General features: G+C 44.5%; 1 long non-coding RNA gene across 1 annotated transcript; it reads left to right on the top strand.

Annotated features, from left to right (window-relative positions):
- Window positions 1-171: 171 nt before the first annotated feature.
- On the top strand, window positions 172-3,479 carry LOC309687563. Its single transcript, XR_014270813.1, has 3 exons — window positions 172-1,216; window positions 1,856-2,880; window positions 3,038-3,479. It is a non-coding gene; the product is annotated as an uncharacterized lncRNA (long non-coding RNA).
- Window positions 3,480-7,994: the final 4,515 nt, after the last annotated feature.

Genomic DNA, 7,994 nt, shown 5'->3' with positions numbered 1-7,994 from the left:
GACAGTGGGTTGTGCAAAAGGTAACTTGATGTAATAAGGTGTGTGTGTGTGTGTGTGTGTGTGTGTGTGTGTGTGTGTGTGTGTGTGTGTGTGTGTGTGTGTTTTCAGGAGTCTGACGTTCTGGGGGAAGAACCTGTTCCTCAGTCTGGCAGTGAGAGCCCGGATGCTCCAGTACCTCTTTCCGCAGATGCAGCAGGTGTGACAGGTGTCTGATGGAGGGAAGAGAGGCTCCAGCCTCTCAGCTGCTCTCACTAACAGTTGTAGAGCATTGTGATCCGATACGGTGCCGTTACCATCCAGACAGTGATGCAGCTGCTCAGGATGCTCTCGATAGTCCCTCTGTAGATGGTGGTGAGAATGGATGGAGGGAGATGGGCTTTCCTCAGCTTCCACTGGAAGTAGAGACACTGCTGGGCCTTCTTAGTTATGGAGCTGGTGTTAACCAGGAGAGGTTCTCCACCAGCTGGACACCAAGGAATCTGGTGCTCTTGACGACCTCCACAGAGGATCCATCGATTCAACCATTCATCCACCCATCAACGTATCAGTCTATTCATCCATTTACCAGCCAACACATCAGCTCAGTGGAAGGATCGTGGTTTTCTGGAGTGTTCTGTGCACACTGAGGAGAATGGAAACATTAACATTGAAGCTCCCACACACAGAGCAGTACCTCCACCCTGTGGAAGGCAGACTCAGGAGTCTTCGCCACCACGACGTCCCAGTGTCCTTCAGACCCAGCCACACATGCAGACACAAACTAAAAAACGTAGTGTAGCTGTGCAGCAAGGACAGCTCAGAGCTGTACACTGGAGACACCAAACAGCCACCTCAACAGGACTCAGCTGTTCATCTGCATCTAAAGGTCAAAGGTCAGTCTTTGAGGACGCCAGTGTCCACATGTTGAACTGGAAGACAGACGGTTTGAACGAGGAGTGAAAGAAGCATCTATGGCTGTGTCCCAATCCAGTGACCGCACGCATTTGGAGACCGATTATGTCACAGCGACGCACGAAGGGTGTCCCAATTCAAAGTGTACTCCAAATGCAGTCAACAAATGTACCGTTCATGTCCCCAAATTTGAAGTGTGGTCCGGTGTAGACTTCGTGGTCCCATATATCCCACAATTCATAGCGCGGTGGTGGGTGTGGATAATTTGTTCGGAAAAAAACGATGGATGCCTGAAGCGGAGCGGCCGAAGAGTAAACTTTCAAAAGTAAGTACTGAATATTGTGTCACTTATTTATGTACAAATGTTTAATAATGAAGAACATTAAAACATTACTGTTGGTCACATGTCGGCAAAGTTATGTGACATTAGTGACGTTTGTACTAACTTGGTTTTAAAGCCGTTCAATAGTCGACCTTAATCTTACAGAGATTGTGATGATTTCATGGATAATTAAAGTCAGTCATATATCCACAAACACAACAAGCTGAAAGTCAGTGATGCTGCTCGGTTTGCAGTCCTGAACATCACGGCACAAGCAGGATCCACTGCACTGTTAATGTTAGCTGTGTTATATTGCTGCCTCTGTTCGGTGGTGTCGAGCCAAACGCACTTTAACGTGTGTTTGAACGAGCTGACGGTTCACTCGTTAAGCTGAAAGAAAGATGCTTTAATCACAGCAGTCACACATGTGTCCACTGCACCATCTGGAACTCTTCTTGTTTACACTCGTAATAACACAAACACTAAATCCTGCTTCTCTGGTGCTGTTGTGTAGCAGTGTGTACACCTGAGACTGTCACCTGTCTGTCTGTCCTGCACTCTCTCTCTGTTTCTTTCTCTCTGATTGTGGAATAAAAGTATGAACATGTGTTTATAAGTTACACTTGTGTTTGAATCCTGCAGCTTATCACACATTTGATTTCCATGTGTGACGACTGCAAGTGTCCAGAGTGAGGACAGACTGAGGGACCCACTGCTGCACATCATCTGTGAGGCTTTGCACCCCTGATGATCCACCAGGACAAACTCAGCAGTGTGTGAGGAAGAGGAGGAGGAAGAGCCAGCAGCAGCTGACAGATGGAGAGAATAGACAGACTGTTCCCTGTTTGTGAAGGACTGCTAGGAAAGTTTAACATAACTGTCTGTGCTGAATCAGTCTTATTAGGTAATGTTCACATAATGTGATCATCCCAGTGTTTTCAGTGTAGGAGAAAGTACTCAGAGTACTCAGGGCCTTCAAGTTACACACTATGAAAGGCAGCAACAAGTTTAATGTTCAGAAACCTAAAGTGTGTATCAGCAGCAGAATGGAGCTAAAATAAATGTTGGTTTCAGTTCTATGAAGCTTTGAGTATTTTGGATCAGTAGCTGCTGTGTGTGTTGCATCATATTGCTGTAACTGTTTATATGCTTTATATATTCTGAGCTAAGTTGATCTATAGTGTTACATCATATTCTATAAGGATGTTATGTGTTTGTAGACTTTCTGCCCAGTTTGACCAATACTCGCCCGTACTATGAAGCGTGCGGTCGCTGGATTGGGACACAGCCTATGTCCACTGTGAACGACCATCTTTGAATAGAGGGCGGGGCTTACCACACCAACTGTCTCCCAGGGCTTTGGAGAGGGCGTGACCACCGAGGCGCCATTTTAGCAGGCCAAACAAATGGCTAGAGGAGTGCAAGCATCAGTAATGGTTCGTCCTTGCTGTGTTGTCAGTTGTTAGATCGGACGATCGGGAAGGGAATAAGCTGGAAAACGGGCTCTCTTTTTACTCTTTCCCCACCTGGAAGCATCACGAAGGAGCTCATGTATCGGGTGTTACCAAAAGAAGGCGTCTAGCCTGGATAGCAGCTGTGAGACGAGCTGATATCCAGTTCGCTACCATCCCCAGATATCTATTGGTGCTACAGACATTTTCATTCAGGTAAGATCCAAATAAGTTCATATTACTCTTTATAGCCTATTAGTTTTATTTTCAATGCGCTCTGAGGTCATAGCAAATTAGAACAAACATCCTAATGAGTGATTTTGTAGATAAATGTTCTATTTATAGAGTTGCTAATTGTTTTTCATTATTGCAGCAAACCAGCCTATGAAATGGATGAAACACATCCTGACTGGGTTCCAGCGCTACACATGGGGCACTACGAAATCCCTGCTTCAAACTACATGCTACATACCACCATGCCAATCAGATTACTTCTTCCATGTGAGGGTGAACATGTGCCCCAGTGTGGTAGTAAAACCAGGGAAAAATACTACGGTGGCTGGGAAGTGCAAATCACATTTAAAACATCAACAACAAAATAACATTTCCGAAAACATTTTAACAAGTCTGCAACAAATTAACAAGTGGCTCTTGACAGAAAGGGATTGTCTGAAATACCGGAAGTGACTCAACGATTAGGCTTACTCCATATTTGTAGTACGGAAAAGTGATTTGTAGTCAGCTAAGCGAGGGCTTTTCAGAGAAGTAGTGTTCAGTTAATGTTTGAAGAGATTTTACAAAAGAGTATGGGTGAGATAATGATGTTCAGATTTTTAAATGTCACGGGGATTTTCTTAAGAAAATATCCAGACCTTAAAACCGTCATGGTCCACACTCCAGCCCAGCAGGTGGCAGTAAAGTGCCTTTAAATTAGCGGCAGAAGAATAAGCAGCAGCTAAACGCGGGATGTCAACAAACGTCGAGAAAGTAACTCCTCATTGCGCTTCGTTATTACCCTGAAGGTGCTCGCTGCACTAAAAATAGCTGGAAAATGTTTTGCCCGTTTTGTGGTGTTAGCTTCAGCCTCTTCACTCCTTTTTGTGCTTCCTGTGGACGGTCTCTGGAGCTTTTGCGGGACACAGACCAGGCTGAAGGATCAGACACCTCAGGGACATCAAAACAGACAGAAACTTCTGAACAAAGTCATTTTGATATATGAATCACTTTTTGTTCTCTTCATACAGTCTATGCTATTGCAGTTAAATGGCACGTTTATTTACCATGTTGGCTCTGGTTTTGTATGACGGACATGTTTGTTCTGGTTGAATGAAAAAGGTTTAACATCAAAACGGGGTTATAAGCACTCTCCATTACTAAACGTAGAAGAGAATACAGGATAAGCAAACATAAAAAGAAACCATAAAAAAAATCTTGTTCATGACCTGTGCAGCATGTTAACACTATTGGAAGTAAAAATAACTTCAACTCCAATTTTGAAAACACAACTTTCTTTTTTCTTATTTTTTAAATAAAGCTCTGACTGTATTATGAGTCTGTGGTCTGGGAGAGAGTCTGTAACTCTGTCTGCAAAATACAGTAAATAATGACCAATGTTGGCCAATTAATTATATAGTTACTTCTTCAAAAAAGTTACTGAGTTTTGCAAACAACAAAGTTTTTTGCAGCTTTTACCTAAAAATGCAGCCAAGGCGTTTTTTAAACAAACATTTCAAACTATTTACAGAACAATCAGCTGTTCTGCATCAAATCTGATGCCACACAAATTATTTGTGCCGCTCCAAAAAATAATTTCTGTCCACTATGAGATGAAGGAGAACAACAGCCTGATACCTGCAGGCCTGACAGCAGCAGATGTGTCACTGCTGTAACACCTGTAACACTCAGCAGTCGCCTCATTGTTCTGACACACACAACACTACTGACTACACTACACACTAACTACACACTAACTACACACTAACTACACACTGACTACACACTGACTACACACTAACTACATAAGATTTGCACTGAACGTCACAAATCTCTCACATCTCAAAACACGCCGTCACTCTTAGAACTTCCCCCTCCCTAAACTAAATGCCACGTTGCCATATCATTTTTTGATTGGTCCACATGGTACATTTTTCCACCAATAGGAAAGGTGGGGGGAGGTTTGTTTTTGTTTTTGCTCACAGGCTTTCGAGCGTTTTCCTTATAAAACGCCGTTTTCACCATTTCTTCCCGCAGTAAATATAAACAACGACAGTATTCAGGAAGAAAAACAAACATTGCAGATATTTTATCATAACTCTGGTTTTACGTAAATGGCCTGTATTTATATAGCGCTTTACTAGGCCCTAAGCCGGGGCTCGAACCGGCAACCTTCCGATTACAAGACGAACTACAAGGCCACGATCGCCCAACGTGGCCGATCAACACAATTTAAAAACTGGTATAAAGTCCACACTTTTTCCGTCAATTGTTCCGTCTGTCCTGCTCACATCTCCAATGGACTTCTTTAAGTTGCTTGAAGACGTTTCACCTCTCATCCGAGAAGCTTCTTCAGTTCTAAGGTCAAATGGTGGAGGGTCCCAGATTTAAACCCAGTGGGAGTTTCCCCCCACAGAGGGACACAGGACCACCTGATGATCCTCTAATCGCCTGAGCCAAGGTGTGAAACTGGGTGTGGGTCACAATCAGCCAGAGTTTTGGGTGTGTTCATTGTGAAACCTGGCCCCACCTTATCATGCGAATTCCTGAGGTCAGATGGCCCAGGATGTGAGTGGGCGTTAAGGCGTCTGGGAGGGATCTCAAAACTGGATTATAGATGGCAGAGAGTTGGTGTCGTAAACCCCGCCTCTGTTCAAAGATGGTCGCTCACAGTGGACATAGATGCTTCTTTCACTCCTCTTTCAAACCATCTGTCCTCTCTGTCCAAAATGTGAACATTGGCATCCTCAAAGAGTGACCTTTGACCTTTAGATGCAGATGGACTGCTGAGTCTTGTCCTGTGGAGGTGGCTCTTCTGTGTTGTGCCATGCGCTTGTGAAGTGGCTGTTTGGTCTCTCCAATGTAGAGGTCTGGGCATTCCTCGCTGCACTGTACAGCAAACACCACATTGTTAAGTTTGTGTTTTGGCGTTTTGTCTTTCGGGTGAACCAGTTTGTGTCTGAGTGTGTTGCTGGGTCTGAAATACACCGGGATGTCGTGCTTGGAGAAAACTCTCCTGAGTTTCTCTGATACACCGGCTACATAGGGGATGACAATGTTGTTGCGTCTGTCCTTCTTATCCTCCCTCGCTGGTGTCTGGTCTTCTTTTCTGTGCCTCTTTGCTGACTTTATAAATGGCCCATTTAGGATAGCCGCACGTTTTGAGTGCTTCCTTTACATGTGTGTGTTCCTTCTTTTTTTCCTTCAGGCTTAGAGGGAACATGTTCTGCCCGGTGGTGTAGGGTCCTGATTACTCCAAGTTTGTGTTCCAGAGGGTGATGGGAGTCAAAGAGGAGGTACTGGTCCGTGTGTGTGGGCTTCCGGTAAACTTTGATGTTGAGGTTGCCGTTCTCTTCAATGTGCACAGCGCAGTCCAGGAAAGGCAGACAGTTGTCCTTTGTGTCTTCCCTGGTGAACTTGATGTTTTTATCCACAGCATTAATGTGCGCAGTGAAGGATTCCACTTCTTGTGTCTTGATTTTGACCCAGGTGTCGTCCACATATCTGTACCAGTGGCTGGGTACTCTTCCTTTGAAAGAGCCAAGAGCCTTCCTTTCCACTTCCTCCATGTAAAGGTTGGCTACAATAGGTGACACGGGGGAGTCCATGGCACAGCCATGTTTTTGTCTGTAAAAGCCTTCGTTGTACTTGAAATATGTAGTGGTGAGGCAGAGGTCTAACAGTGTGCAGATCTGATCGGGTGTGAAGTTGGTCCTGTCCTCCAAGGAGCTGTCTTCTTGTAGTCGTTTTCTGACCGTCTCCACGGCCTCCGTGGTGGGTATGCAAGTGAAGAGAGAGACTACATCAAAGGACACCATGGTTTCATCTGGATCCAGGGGAAGTTTCTGGACCTTGTCGGTGAAGTCGTGGAGTTCTTGATGTGGTGTGGGGTGTTCCCCACGAGAGGAGCAAGGATGGTAGCAAGGTGTTTTGAAATGTTGTAAGTGGCTGAGTTTATGCTACTGACTATGGGTCTGAGTGGGACCCCTTTTTTGTGGATCTTAGGAAGTCCATAAATGCAGGGTATGGCATCCCCTGGGTAAAGCCAGTGATATGTACAGTGGTCAATGATTTTGTCCTTCTCAAGGTCTTGAAGGCAAGCTATAACTTTCTTTTTGTAGCTGCTTGTGGGGTCTCGCTTTAAGGCTTCGTAGGTAGTTTTCACACCTTGGCTCATGTGATTAGTTAGAGGATCATCAGGGGGTCCCTTTGTCCTTTTGTTACTCCCACAGAGCTTAAATCTGGGACTCTCCACCATTTGACCTTAGAACTGAAGAAGCTTCTCGGATGAGAGGTGAAACATCTTCAAGCAACTTAAAGAAGTCCAGACGCTTTTCTTTCCAAGCTCCTTAGACTACGATGACCTGGATGACTGAGAACCTTCACAGACATATATACGAATGTGAATCGCATCATTGGCTGGACTTTGGGATAAGGTGGCATCGTTCTGATCCCATACGGGAGCAGCCAGTCACTGACTGACTAACACTGCAGAACAGGATTGTTAAAGTTTTAATTTTGATTTCAATTTAGGTTAGATTTTTTTTCTGTGCGCAATGGCGGACACGCACAGCTTAGAGGGAACATTGCTGTTAGCTGATGCTATTTGAACACGTATACCTTTCTGTCATTTAACATGGACATCTCAACATCCACAGTATTTCTGTGTCACACTACAAATATATTGGTGTGGATCCAAAGTTACTCAGCAGCTGACTGGAGGAGAGCCGTGTGCTGTGACTTTTGAGATCAGTTCTCACCACTATATCCCTGCAATTGTTACTTTCCACAAAAATTAGCTAACACAATGAAACACACCTTTCAGCTGTTCATGTGTTTTCAAACCAGGTTTTTGGGTTTTTCCTGTCTGTAACGCACACAAAGGTGGGAACGTTTTTCATGTTTGACGTTTATTTTTTCCAAAGGAATAATAAACACAGTTCAGCGGGCTGCATACTGAACTTGATGGATACAACCAAAGTACCGATACTAGCGTTGGTATCGATACCATCCATATTTGGATCGATCCATACACCTCTATCCTCTCGAGCTCTCTGCCGAGCCAATCAACACCTCTTCCTCTTCTGTGATGTACGCTCTTCTTCCTTCATCTCTCT

Source organism: Aulonocara stuartgranti (genome assembly GCF_965226115.1).
Source record: "Aulonocara stuartgranti genome assembly, chromosome: 14".
Classification (NCBI taxonomy): Eukaryota; Metazoa; Chordata; class Actinopteri; order Cichliformes; family Cichlidae; genus Aulonocara; species Aulonocara stuartgranti.
The sequence above is the reverse complement of the archived record's forward strand: the minus strand, read 5'-3'. Positions and strand labels throughout refer to the sequence as shown.